The 15,000-nt window shown below is 46.0% G+C and overlaps 1 pseudogene; it reads left to right on the top strand.

The window, feature by feature from the left end:
- Window positions 1–2,488, top strand: part of LOC112414840 (uncharacterized) — a 2,755-nt pseudogene extending 267 nt beyond the window's left edge.
- Window positions 2,489–15,000: the final 12,512 nt, after the last annotated feature.

Raw genomic sequence — 15,000 nt, 5'->3', positions numbered from 1 at the left:
GGTTTAAAAATTTTAATAAAAAGAAAAGAAAAAAAAAAAAAAAAAAAAAGACAAAAAAAGAAAGAAAGAAAATCTCATCACTTGAAGCCACCAGGAGCCTGCGGCCCGGCCAGCCCGGGATTTCTCCGGAGCAGAGCTGTGCCACCGGGCCCTGGCAGCCAGGACTTCTCTGTGTACGTGTGCATCCCCAGCCGGGTGGGCGGGCCGCCAGAGCAGCTTTTTACAATCCAGAGACAGAAAACAAAATCTAGAAGCAACATCGAAACAAAGAACCCGTTTCCTTTCCGGCACCCTTCCCTGATCCGCCTCTTCCTGGCATCAGTCAGCCCTCCTGGGGCGTGTACCTCACTGCCTGCCCCAGGACTTGGGGCCTGTCTCCCCTTCCCCTCCCCACTGGCCCAGGGGAGGCACCCTCACACCCAAAGATGCTTTTGCCAAGGTGGCTGCGCTGTCCCTTGGAGTTCCTGCTTCTTGTACATTGCTTCTGGGACTCGGCCTGGGAGGAAGGGGCCGATTTCCCGCCTAGAGAGGTTGAGAGGGGAAGGAAAATGAGGGCAGCAGGGTTTGACAGATGACTGAGGAGGGAGGGCTGGGGGCTGGGGGCGGTGAGGTGGTTCTCCTTCACGGGGTGGGGAGGCGAGGGGTGAGAGACTGCCTTCCCTACCCAACACGCCCCCGCAGGGGAGACAAAGCCAGGTACCAGGGCCTGGCTGGGGTCAGGACACCCATGTTCAGAGGGCTCAACCCCAGACCTGCAGATGCTGGAAGCTCCAGGCTTGGGATGTCTCCTGAGTACCTCTCCCAGTCCCCTCTCCAGTCTGTCACCCTGGCCTTCCCAGCAACACCCCCCCCCCAATTCTTTGGGGGTAGCATAGTCCCACTGCCATACTAGCCCAGCCCTGTCATTTGCCATTTCCCCAGGGGTGGCCCTCCACCTCTGCTCTGACCCCTCATCTCTTTTGTCCCTCCCTCTTTTCTCACAAGTGCCATGAGTTTTCAAACATCTTCGGGTCTCAGCCTGCCGCTGCCATGAACTTTGGGTTAATGGGGAGGAACTCCAGGGAGGAACTGGGGGAAAGGGACAGATAGGTGGCTGGAGGGACCCTTTTTGCTGCTAAAAAGCCCCTCCCTTCTCCTGAGGAGCTAGGGCTGGCTTGTCCCCATCAGTTATAGGGGAGAAGAGGCCAGACCCAAAGATGGTGGTTTGTCCCACATGGGGGGACAGGTGTGGGGAGAAGGTAAAGGTGGGTTCCATCTGTTTTCTGGTAGGGAGTTTTAACCCATTTCACCAGACCATGGGTGAGTCTGGACGGGCAGGTGAAGTAAGGATAGGAACGGTCTTGCGCAGATGGCTCTGTGAGGAGGGCAGGAGACAGCTCCGTGGCTTTCCTTGGCTTCACTAGGCCAGGAACTCCTCTTTGGGGAGGGGTGGCTAGAGATGGTGGGAGACAAGGGTAGATGGAAGAGTGGGCCCGGCCCAGGCATCAGCCCAGCTAGAGTCATAGAATGCCTCTGACCAGCAAAGAGGTCTGGAAGAGAGGGTGGGGTGGGGGAGTTCCCAGGGGAACTCCTGCGTCCTCTCCCCTGCCCAGTCCTCCTTTTATCTCTCCAGACTCTGACAGTCAAAGGGAGAGAGAGGGTACAGCGGGTCCCTTGGTTCCCATTCCAGCCAGAATCACCAAGGTGGATTCCCAGGCCTCAGAGTTGTGTGGCACGGCCCCCTGGTAGGGCTGGAAACCACTGCAGTCCAGCACAAAGCTACCCCGAGAGCCCAGGTGCCCCCCCACCCCAACCAGACCTGGTGCCTTGATGCCCCCACTCCAGCTGGGACGGTATAAAGAAGGAAGGGTCTTGGTTTCCTCTCCTACTCCCTTTCTTGGGCTCCTGAATTCATTTGCTTTCAAATCTTATTATTTTTCTCTGGGTTTGGTGGGGGTTTTTTGGCTTTGGTTTTGGTTTTCCTTGCCTTTTTCTCTGTGTCTCCACCTCTTTCCCTGTGTCTTTCTCACTGTCTCTGTGTTCCCCTTCTCTTACCCGCAATTTCTCTCTGTCCATTTGGGCCTCCTCCCTCTTCTCCCATGCCCCAGTCCCTCCTTGGTCTTTTCGATATGCCAAACCAATTTTGGGTCGAGTGCATTTAACGAGAACAAAACAAAAGGCTCATAACAACAAGAACGTTTCAGAAAAAAAAGTTTAAAAAAATTGTTGAGTCAAAAAAAAATCAAACAATAAAGAAATTAAGATTTCTTGGAATGACAAGAGTAGCGTGACTCATTTGCGGGGGGAGGCAAGAAACAGGTGAGTGGATCTGCACGGAGCATCCCCGTGAGGCTGTGACCGAGTGAGGAACCTGCACTGCCGCATTTAGAACCCACAGCAGAGGACTGGTGAGTCACAGAATCATTAATGTTTATAGAACTTGGTAGGTTCAAGGGCCTGCTAGGCAATGCAGGTGCAGTTTCTTTCTGAATCCTCATAAATGCTCTGGGCGGAGGTTATTCGAGCTCCATTTTACAGATGGAGAAACTGAGGCTTACAGCACCTGGATGCACATCCAAGTCTGTGGGCCAGGCCACTGTGCCATGTTGCGCCTCAAGCCCTTCTCAGCCTGGACTTCGGTCCACAGGCTATATTAGAGCATAGCATAGGAACTGCATGCTGTGCCTGTCTGATTCCAGCTGCTATTTCTAGACTCCCACACGTTACTGGAATGGTGCATTTTCGGTCATGACAGCACAGTGGAATTGCATCATGTGTATTTCACATTCTCACAGTGCTCAGAGAGAGAGGAATGACCAAGTAGTGCAAGCACTTCTCTCCATGCCCCTCTGCCCTCAACACTGGCGTCTAGGATGCCGCACTCAGCCATTCCTCCTCCCCACTCCCCAGCTACTCCTTCCCAGTCTCCACACTGGTTCCTTCTCATCTCCTAACCTCTTAATGTTGGCGGGCCCAAGGGCTCAGCCTTGGACCTTTACCTACATTCACTCCCTGGGAGATCTCATCTCATTAAATGGTTTTTAAATACAGCTGACCCTTGAGCAACGCAGGTTTGAACCACACAGGTCCACTTAGATGAGGATTCTTTTCAATAAGTATATTGGAAAAATTCTTGGAGATTTGCGACAATTGGAAAAAACTCGCAAATGAACCATGTAACCTCGAAACCTTCAAAAAAATTAAGAGGCATGTCATGAATGCACAGAATATATGTAGATACTAGTCTGTTTTATCATTTACTACCATAAAATACACACATATCTATTATAAAAAGTTAAAATGTATCAAAACTTATGCACACACTGACAAACCGTACACAGCCCCATCGACTGCACTAGGCTACCATCAAGCAATCATATTGCTGCTTCTTCATTTTCAGTGCATGAATCACTATACCTGTAAATAAAAATGAATTTCTCTTTCACATTTTCTTTTCATTTTTGATGTCTAGTGTTAGTAATATGTGCAATATCTACAGTGTTTTTTATAAGACAATATTGATGTAGGTACTGGCAGACGATTCATCTTGTAAATAAATGATGTACGCTTTCGGTATTGATAAATACAGTACCGTATTGTAAATGTATTTTCTCTTCCTTACGATTTTCTTAATAAGTTTCTTTTCTATCGCTTACTTTCATGTAAGAAGACAGCATATAATACATATACAAAATATGTGTTAATTGACTGTTTATGTTATGGTTAAGGCTTCCAGTCAACAGTAGGCTATTAGTAGTTAAGTTTTGGGGGAGTCAAAAGTTATACATGGGGCTTCCCTGGTGGCGCAGTGGTTGAGAGTCCGCCTGCCGATGCAGGGGACACGGGTTCGTGCCCCGGTCCGGGAGGATCCCACATGCCATGGAGCGACTGGGCCCGTGAGCCATGGCCGCTGAGCCTGCGCGTCCGGAGCCTGTCTTCTGCAACGGGAGAGGCCACAACAGTGAGAGGCCCGCGTACCACCAAAAAAAAATTATACATGGAGGTACTTCGCTGGTGGTCCAAGTGGTTAAGAATCCATGCTTTCACTGCAGGGGGCACGGGGTCTGGGAACTAAGATCCCCGCATGCCACAATGTAGCCAAAAAAAAAAAAGTTATACATAGATTTTTGATTGCACAGGGGTCAGCACCCCTAACCCCTGCATTTTTCAAGTGTCAGCTGTACTATCTATTATGCTGATGACTTCCAAACGCAGAGCTCCAGCCTGAACTTCCATCTTGAGATCCAGATTCATTTACATCCAACTACCCATTCCACATCTCCCCCTGGGTGTCTGGTAGGATCTCAAAGTTAAACCCAGTTCCACGCACATGTATACACACACCACTGTTCCAGTTCCTCCCACAGGCTTCCCCACCTTGATTAACGGCAAGTCCATCCTGAGACTCAAGATAAGACCCCTGGAGCCTCCCTTGAACTCACTCATTGTTTCATACCCCATATCTAATCTGACAGTAGGTGTAGTAGTGCCTCTAACTTTGAAATACCCAGAATTAACTAGTTCTCACTACTTTGGTTCAAGCCACCACTGTCTTTCACCAGGACCACTGTAACAGTCCCCTAACTAGATCCCTTGTCCCTCTTCAGGGGACACACAAAACAGAATGATCTCAGTAAGCATACTTTTTGTCCCTCCTCTGCTCAAAACTCTCCAAAGGCCTCCTCTCTCACCCAGACGAAACGCTAAGGTCAGCACAATGGCCCACAAGGCCCTACAGCATCAGATCTCATCCCTACAGCTCTCCTCCTTCCCTCCACTCCAGCCACACTGGGATGCTCACTGTCCACAAACATGCAGGCAACTCCTGCCTGCCTCAGGGCCTTTACACGGGTTGTTCCTAGGGTTCACCTATTCTCCCTTTAGGACGTATGAAAATAAGAGCTTCCCAGCAGGCCTTCCCAGGCTACTCCATTTAAATTGCAATTGGCCACTCCAGAACTTCCTAACCCCTGTCTTGCTTTGTCTCCCATAGTGCTCCCATCTCACAAACTGCCTTTTTTGCTTGTTTATTGTCTGCTTCCCCCACCAGAAAATAATGTACAATGGTCTGTTTTTTCACTGCTCTTCCCTACTGTTTGGCACAGTGTCTGGCACACGCTAGGTGCTCAATAAATGTCTGTGAAAGGACACACAGCTGAATGGAGCACAGGACCCAGAGTAGGCCTGAGATGAGAGTTAAGACCATTCCCTCAGCTGCTCTCAGTTCCCATGCACCCCTCACTGTGCGATGGTGTTGTCACTTCAGCATGGCCCTGAAATCTAAGTTCAGCAATTTAGCTGGTGCCCAACCCTATCCTATGCTGAAGAGGAACTGGTTCTCCTAGACTTACAGAGAGCTGCTCTGCGAGCAAATTCCGGAGCTTTAAGCGTAAACTTAATTATTTATGATTTTGACCTCATGCTCTGACTTTGAAATTTTATCCTAGCATACGGTAAGAACACAGCCAGTTCTTCCACCTTTTTGTCCTTTACTTTCCCGGCACTGTACACACCCAACTCCTCTACCCACGCCGTGAAACCCGCTGTGCTGACAACCTGTGACCCTCAGTGGTTGTCAGCGGCACCTGTACACACCTGGGGCAACCATTAGCCTGTGCCCAGGAACAGTAACATTTATGTTGATATTCATTCCAAAGCTCGTTCCTACATTTCATCTTATTTAATTATCACAAGGTATATATTATCCCCACATATCAGATGAGGAAACTGAAGTTAGGGTAAATGACTTACTCAAAAAGATAAGATTGCTATGCAGTTCAAAGTGCCCACACCCTGGAGATGCTTTACATATGCTGTCCAATTTAATCCTTTCAGCCACCCAGTGAGGCAGGTTTTAGTTAGCTCCAATATACAACTGCAGAAGCTGAAGCCCAGAAAGGTTCAAGAACATACCCGTGTTCACTCAGCTAGTAAGAGAAAGATGGACCAGGCCTCCATCTTGGTCTTCCTGTCCCAGGGGCTGCATTGAGGGCTGTCTGCACCCAGCTGCAGTTGCCCAGGCCCCATCGCTGCCCACCAACCCCACTCGGCATCCACTAAGGGAAGCTGACTGTCTGGCTCCCCACATCAGAGATGCCCACTAATCATGCCACACCCTGATGGTCCCTATGTAGCTAGTATGTTAGGATTGTCCAGAGTGGACTCACGTGAGTTAAGCCAGAGGGAAGGTCTTAATGCAGAGCAACAGAGGATTCGCTTCAGATCCCCAAAGGCTTGAAAGCATTGGAGCCTCTGCCATTGAGAAGACCTCCTCTCTCCCGTGAACTCTTGGGAAGGCCTAGGGGTGCCAGGCTGAGGCTACTCCTTTATCCCTACAATATCCTCACGCTTATTCTGCTTCTCTCTTACCCTTTCAAACATCTCAGTCATGGCAATGAGCTGTGATGACAGGACCCTCCCCCATTTATATCCCTTCTTACTTCACTGGGACTCACCTTGACCAAAACCCTTGCAACCACTGCTCTTTTCTGTCTGTCCTGCCCCACTGTCTTCCATCAACCTTTGCCTCTGTCCAAGTGATCCCAGCTTCTCACAACTGAAGCCCTCACTTTAAGCCAACCAGTCCTCTCCTGGGAATTGATCCTAAGGAACCATGCATGTGCATGAAGACAGCGACAAGAAAAGTTTGCTGTAGTAAGGCTTCTAAGAGTGAAACACGAGAGAATCTAAACTTTTAGCATAGAAAACTGTTACATAAATAATGCACATCCATAAACAGAATACCATGCAGCCATTCAAAATGATAATGCAGAAGAACACTAAAGGACGTGGAAATATATTCATAATAATACTAAGGGTAAAAACCTAGATATAAAAAACAGGGTAAAGTATGACCTTACTTTTGCTTTGATGGCATGTATATACAAAAAGTGTGTGTATACAAATATGAAACTGTGTATATATACAAGTGTATGTGTGTATGTGTATATGCGTGTATAAATATAAAATATATGCAGGGACTTCCCTGGTGGCACAGTGGTTAAGAATCCACCTGCCAATGCAGGGACACAGGTTCGAGCCCTGGTGCAGGAAGATCCCACATGCCGCGGAGCAACTAAGCCTGTGCGCCACAACTACTGAGCCTGTGCTCTAGAGCCCGAGTGCCACAACTACTGAGCCCACGCACCACAACTACTGAAGCCCGCGTGCCTAGAGCCCCTGCTCGGCAAGAAGAGAACCTGCCGCAGTGAGAAGCTCGCGCACCATCTCTCTGCAACTAGAGAAAGCCAGCGTGCAGCAACGAAGACCCAGTGCAGCCAAAAAATAAACATTTTTTTTTAAATAAACATTTTAAAAAAAGAAAAAATAATTTTAATTGACTTTAAAAAAAATAATTATAAAATATATGCAGAATATAAAGCTATACACCAGGATATTAACAGGGTAATTTTAACTTTCTCGCAACTCTGTATTTTAAAAATTGTTTGCATTAATATGTATTACTTTTGTAATAGGAAAAAGTATTTGTGTGCCCCACTTTCTATGGAAGAACAAAGACCAAGAATAACCAGCACAAATGGAAGAAGAAAGAACAAGATGGGGAAATAGCCTTACCAAGACTGGTTATAGTGTGGTAATATTTAAGTCAATGTGGTATCTGGCACAGGAAGAGACAAAAAGTCCAATGGAAGAGACCTGTGACTAGATGGAAACTTGCTCTAGGCAGAGATTACAAATCACTAGGAAAAGGATGGATTAATCCAGAGGATCTTATATTTTTTTGGTCTTGAGATCCCTTTACCCTTTTAAAAATTCATGAGGATAAGGAGGGGGATGACTGGGAGGAGCACAGAGGATTTTTAGGGCAGTGAAAATACTCTGTATCATACTGTAATGATGAATACATGTCATACATTTATCCAAACCCATAGAATGTGCACCAAGAGCGAACCTTAACGTAAACTGTGGATTTTAGGTGATAATGATGTGTCAGTATAGGTTCATCAATTGTACACAAATTCACCACTTTGGTGGTGGATGTTAATGATGGGGGATACTATGCATGTGGGAGGGGGAGAGGTATATGAGAAATCTATGTCATGAACCTAAAACTGCTCTAAAAAAAAATTAAATCTTTTTTTAAAAAATGAATGTGGGGCTTCCGTGGTGGCGCAGTGGTTGAGAGTCCACCTGCCGATGCAGGGGACACGGGTTCGTGCCCCGGTCTGGGAGGATCCCACATGCCGCGGAGCGGCTGGGCCCGTGAGCCATGGCCGCTGAGCCTGTGCGTCCGGAGCCTGTGCTCCGCAACGGGAGAGGCCACAACAGTGAGAGGCCCATGTACCGCAAAATAAAAATTAATGGGGGGGTTTCCCTGGTGGCGCAGTGGTTAAGAGTCCGCCTGCCGATGCAGGGGACGCGGGTTCGTGCCCCGGTCCGGGAAGATCCCACATGCCGCGGAGCGGCTGGGCCCGTGAGCCATGACCGCTGAGCCTGTGCGTCCGGAGCCTGTGCTCCGCAACGGGAGAGGCCACAACAGTGAGAGGCCCATGTACCGCAAAATAAAAATTAGTGGGGACCCTAATGAGCTGTTGTTTATGGGGATAGAGATTATTTATATTTACTGAATTGGAAATTAAAACTGAGCAAAATTTTTAAATATTTAACTAAATTAAATTGGTTAATAAATCTATTAAATGTTAAAATAAATGACCTATTTTATTAAAAAGTAACTATATGCATATTTTAAAAACAAAGTAGTGCAAAGAATGGCATTGTTTTACATTTTTGTAAAACTCCTACTGTCTGGTGTAATGAAAGGCAGCTGTATTCTCACATCAGGCTTCTGCAATCAATCTGTTGCCATATGCTGTTTTGGTTGAAGTATGTGAAGAAAGGCCAGCCTCACAAAGATACGTAGTTGGAAAAGGGAGGAGTGTCACAGCCTTTTCAGCTAATTGGGGATATTTTACTTTGTTACTATACCAAAACTCAACAAGTGGTGGCGTATTAAAGTTAGTTGCGGTGTTGAATATGAAACTGTATCAATCAACGTTTCATACTGTTACACTGAAACCCATTGGTCTATCTTACAAATTTTAATTGACCCTTTATGACTGATCTTGCAGCATCATGCACTGGTCTTTAGGAAAATACTGATACGCCGAGCTATTACGTTTCACGCTACAGTATTTTTTAAATATATCTGTTAATAATATCACCACTGATCTCATCAGGAAAACCTTTAAATATTGAAACGTTGTCAGGCTGATGGTGGTAAATAAAAGTTTCCTGAATGTCTAAGTTTTGCTTAAAAGCTCAAATATTATCATTGGCAACACACTGTTAATTTTCCTCCAAGTGACCACTGACTGCATCTGTTTCTGAGAAAATACATAGCATATATCCTAGTCTGAATAATTAATACTTAGCAATTATTCAAGAAAACACTGTGTTCATGAGAAAAGTCAGCAGTTCCACCTCCACTCAAACAACTGTACATTACCTCAACTACCGTCATTCTTCAGCATGCAACAGAAGTGCTCTATGCACGCGTCGCATTTCACCAGCCGGAATATTAGAAAGACCTGCTGCAGGGCTAAGCTTTAGCACAATTACTACTTTCACCGCTTCTTCAAGGGCATTCTTAGGTGAAACTGCTTTAACGTTGAGCGTGTGTGTGGTGGTGAGGGATACAATGACAAGCACTGCCACAATATGGCGACACTGCACTGTTTCCTGCTAAGGGGCCGGAAGTCGCACCCACTGTTGCTGTACCAACAGTGCACAGACAACACAGCACCAACGAGAAAGGCAAACAATGCCTTAGAATTATTATGAAAATAGTTTATCTCATGGATCCCCTAAAAGGTTCTCGGGGGTCCCCAGGGGATCACGTTTTGAGAACCACTGGACTACCCAATAAATGGAGCTGGGACACGTGGTTATCCAAATGGAACAATGGAACCTACCTCACAGCATAAACAGAGATAAATTCCAGATTGCTTGTGTTTTAGGCTAAATATGAAAAGTAGACCTTCCAGAAGAAAATACAGTAGGATATCTTACTGATCGCAGCGTAAGATTTCTTAAGCAAGACACAAAAAAACACAAACTGTAAGTAGATTCATAACTCTGATGACATTAAAATAATGATGATGATGGTAATAATAATAAATTCTGAACATCAGAAGACACCATACAAATGAAAAGGCATGCCTCAGATGTAAGAACTCCTGCACTCAGTAAGATGAAGACAATCCAGCAGGAAAATGGGCAAAGATATGAACAGGCAATTCACGAAAGACAAATGGTAAATAAAGATGAAAAAAGCTCAATCTCACTATTAATCATGGTAATGCAAACTGAAACCAATAATTCACACCCATCATAAAGACAGACATGTAAGAGTCTGACAATAGCAAGTATGGATAAGGACACTGAGCAACAGCAACAATGCTGGTGGGAGTGAGAACTGGAACAATCATTTTGAAGAACAAACTGGCAATATCTAGTAAAGGTGAATATTCCCAAAACCCAGCAATTCAACTCCTAGGTATGTAGCCTAGAGAAACTCCTGCATGTGTACACAAAGAGCCATGCACAACAGTAAACATTACAGCACTGTTTGTAAGAGTAGAAAACCGGAAACAAGCTAAATACCAAGCAAGAGGTAGATGGATAAGTAAACATTGTCCAACAAAACTTTCTGTGATCACAGAAGTATTCTTTATCTAAGCTGTCTAATGTGGTAGCCACTAGCCACAGGTGTCTATTAAACACACGAAATGTGGCTAAGTGACTGGGGAATTGAATTTTTCATTTAATTTTGATTAACTGATATAAATAGCCACATGTGGCTAATGGTTACTACATCAGACAGCACAGCCATACACCAGTGAAAATAAACGACTAGAGCTATACACGTGTCATATATATACCTCTGAAAAGCATTATGTTCGGGGCTTCCCTGATGGCACAGTGGTTAAGAATCCGCCTGCCAATGCAGGGGCCACAGGTTCGAGCCCTAGTTCGGGAAGATCCCACATGCCGCAGAGCAACTAAGCCCGTGCGCCACAACTACCGAGCCTGCGCTCTAGAGCCCGCAAGTCACAACTACTGAAGCCCACGTACCACAACTACTGAAGCCCGCGCACCCTAGAGCCCATGCTCCACAAGAGCAGCCACCGCAGTGAGAAGCCCATGCACCGCAACGAACAGTAGCCCCTGCTCGCCGCAACTAGAGAAAGGCTGCGCACAGCAACGAAGACCCAACACAGACAAAAATAAATAAATTTATTTTTTAAAAAAAGCATTATGTTTGACCAAAAAAAAGCAACTTCAGAAGGTAGGGCTGGGGGACTTCCCTGGTGGCGCAGTGGTTAAGAATCCGCCTGCTAATGCAGGGGACACGAGTTCGATCCCTGGTCCGGGAAGATCCCACATGCCGCAGAGCAACTAAGCCTGTGCACCACAACTACTGAGCCTGTGCTCTAGAGCCCATGTGCGGCAACTACTAAGGCCTGCATGCCTAGAGCCCATGCTCCGCAACAAGAGTAAGCCACCGCAATGAGAAGCCCATACACTGCAACGAAGAGTAGCCCCCACTTGCCGCAACTAGAGAAAAAGCCTGCACGCAGCAACGAAGACCCAAGGCAGCCACAATTAATTAATTAATTTAAAAAAAAATGAAGGTCGGGCTGGGACCAGAGTGAAGCAAGTTAGCTGTCTAGAATGAAAATTTTAGGAGCCACTCACCCTCAGAGTCATGCAGGTACGGGACGGCACCTGTGTGACTTGGAGGGTGTGTCTCCTTAAACGTTGTGCCCTTGCTTTCCTCATCCTAGTTCCAGCCCTGTCAGGATATATGTGGTATGATACTGTGTTGGGGGTCCCCAAGATCATCCCCGACTCACTAGGAGGAGTCACAGGATTTAGCATATAGCCTACTCAGGGTATGATTTCTTTTTTGTTGTTGTTGTTTTGGTTTTTTGCTTTTGTTTTTTTTTTTTTGGCCACACCATGCAGCATGTGGGATCTTAGTTCCCCAACCAGGGATTGAACCTGTGCCCCCTGAAGTGGAAGCACAGAGACCTAACCACTGGACTACCAGGGAATTCCCCAGGGTATGATTTCTTACAGTGAAAGGATACAAAGCAAAATCAGCCAAGGGAAAAGGTGCATGGGGCGAAGTCTGGAGGAAACCAGGCACAAGCTTCCAAGAGTCCTCTCCCAGTGGAGTTACAAAGGACGTGCTTAGTTCCTATAGCAGAGCCGTGACAACACGTGTGAAATGTTGTCCACCAGGAAAGCTCCTTAGAGATACAGTGCCCAGGGTATTAGGGTGGGGGGGTGGGGCAGCTGGTCAAGTACCAAACTTCCAGACTCCAGAAGGAAAGCAGGTGCTCGACACAAATCACATTGTTTGTACAGTTTAGGTACCATGAGCCCCTTGTATTATTTAGGGAATGGTGTGAACCCTCCTGAAATCCAAGTTCCTAGACACCAACCAAGGGCCAACCTTGCAAACAGGCCTTTCTAGGGAGAGCAGTCTCAGGCCTGCTATAGGTGATTCTTTTGTATAAAGTTGTAGAACATGACATACAATACTATACATAGTTTAAAGGCACATATTAAAGATATACAAACATGCACTGAAAAATAAACACCAAAACCAGGATTGTAGTTACATCTGAAAAGAAGGGGAGAGGAACGGGTTTGAGGCAGGGGTATATAAGACCTTTCAATTGCATCGCTAATGTTTTACTTCTTGAGCTGGGTAATGGGTAAAAACATATTTGTCATGGCATTTCTTATGCTTGTTTTTGAGTGTGAGTGCACCTGAAATACTACATAAGAAAAATGATGACTTATCTCCTAATTACTACGCGCTACTAACAGTCCATGTTTATGGTGTTTATGGAGTACTCTCCACATTCCAGGTACTATGCTAAGTCTTTATATGGATTTACACTTTAAAAAAAAATTTATTGAAGACCTCCTATGCTAAGCTCTGGCAATACACTGAGACTTCAGTGTGAGACAGGTGAGATCTCTGTCCTCAACCAGCTTTCAGTCTACTGAGGGATGATGAGAGATAAAAAGCACAATTAGGGAGTTCCCTGGTGGTCTAGTGGTTAGCATTCGGCGCTTCCACTGGCCCAGGTCCAATCCCTGGTAGCGGAACTGAGATCCCGTAAGCCGTGCGGCCAAAAAAAAGAAGCACAATTAAAATCAACATATCTACAGATTCTGGTAAGTGCTCCTAAGATAGAAAATAAAGCAGGCTTTTGTAATTAATGAAGGTCTACTTTAACTAGCGTGGTCCAAGAAGGCTTCTTTGCGAGAGACATCTGAGGTGAACCATAAATGATGAGAATGAGACAGCCACCCAATTATCTGAAGGAAGCACGTTCCAGGCAGAGGGAACAGCAAGTGCAAAACCCCGCAGCAGGAATAAGTTTGGTGTGTTGAAAGACGGGAAATGAAGCCAGCAGGGCTTGAGAGTGGTCACAAGAGGGAGACTGGTAGCCGAGGCTTGAGAGGTCAGCTTAAGCCAGTGTGCGGGGCCTCCTAAGCCAAAGTAAAGATCGTAAGTCTCATTCTAAGTATGATAAGCCTTTGAAGGTTTTAAGCAGGGTAATGACATGATCTGGTTTACAACTGAAGATTCCTCAGCCAGCTGTAGGGAGAAGGCATTACAGACAGGGCCATTTTCTTCATTAGCACCAGAGACATAATGCTTACGGCTGATGAGCTTTCCAGAGGCTATGCAAAGGTTGGGGCTGGGAATAAAGGAAAAGAAGTTCCACGATGCAAAAAGAAAACTACGAAGTTGTAATGAATAAATGTTAAATTAAATGTCTAGAAAACATATCATAACAACTTCATTCATCAAATTTTGTATTCATAAACAATCGAATTACATTTGGAAATAATTTGAAAATTAGATTTTCTCAAGTCACAAAAATTCCCAAGGATGCCCAGTGACTGCCAAGAAATCATAACTGATTGTAATGTGAATTTTCTTGCAGCCAAATCGTTTCAATGGGGGAAAAAAATTGGGGCTTCCCTGGTGGTGCAGTGGTTGAGAATCCACCTGCCAATGCAGGGGACACGGGTTCGAGCCCTGGTCCCAGAAGATCCCACGTGCTGCAAAGCAACTAAGCCCGTGTGCCACAACTACTGAGCTTGCCCTCTAGACCCCGCGAGCCGCAACTACTGAGCCTGTGTGCCACAACTACTGAAGCCTGCGTAGCTAGAGCCCGTGCTCCGCAACAAGAGAAACCACCGCAATGAGAAGCCCGTGCACCTCAACGAAGAGTAGCTCCCACTCACCGCAACTAGAGAAAGCCCACATGAAGCAACAAAGACCCAATGCAGCCAAAAATAAATAAACTAATTTATAATAAAAAAAATTTTTTTTTTTTTTTTACTTAATGTGAGATAGAGATACAAAAAATAATACCTAGCATCATAAGGCCACAGAGGAGGCTGGATAAGAAATGCTAGTGGCTTGCTCAACCCACCCCCACCTCTGAGACGGGTGAAGGGCTGGAGATTGAGCTCAATCACCAGTGGTCAGTGATTTAATCAATCATGCCTAATGGAGCCTCCGTAACCACCCAAAAGGACAGGGTTCAGAGAGTTTCTGGGTTGGTGAACACGTGGACAATGGGGAGAGAGAGCGCGCTCAAAGAGCATGGAAGTTCAGAGAGCGTGGAAGTTCCACACACAACCCCCCCTTCCCCATACCTTGCCCTCTACATCTCTTTCATCTGGTTCTTCCTGAGTTAGATCCTTCTGTAATAAACCTGTAATCTAGTAAGTAAAAAAAAAAAAAAAAATTCTAGTGGCTTGAAATAGTACTGTTCAGGCTTACACTCTGAGTCTGAACACTGTCCAGGGGACCCTTGGAAAGGTTTCTCCCAGGAGAGGACATCTGAGCAGAGACCTGAATAACAAGAAGGCACCAGTCATGGCAAGAGCTGGAAGAAGAGGTGGGGCTGCCATGTCAGATTTTTACGAAACTAAAAGAGGGTCAGTTTGGCTGGACTGAAG

The sequence above is a fragment of the Neophocaena asiaeorientalis genome, unplaced genomic scaffold (assembly GCF_003031525.2).
Source record: "Neophocaena asiaeorientalis asiaeorientalis breed wild unplaced genomic scaffold, Neophocaena_asiaeorientalis_V1.1 scaffold87, whole genome shotgun sequence".
Lineage (NCBI taxonomy): Eukaryota > Metazoa > Chordata > Mammalia > Artiodactyla > Phocoenidae > Neophocaena > Neophocaena asiaeorientalis.
The sequence above is the reverse complement of the archived record's forward strand: the minus strand, read 5'-3'. Positions and strand labels throughout refer to the sequence as shown.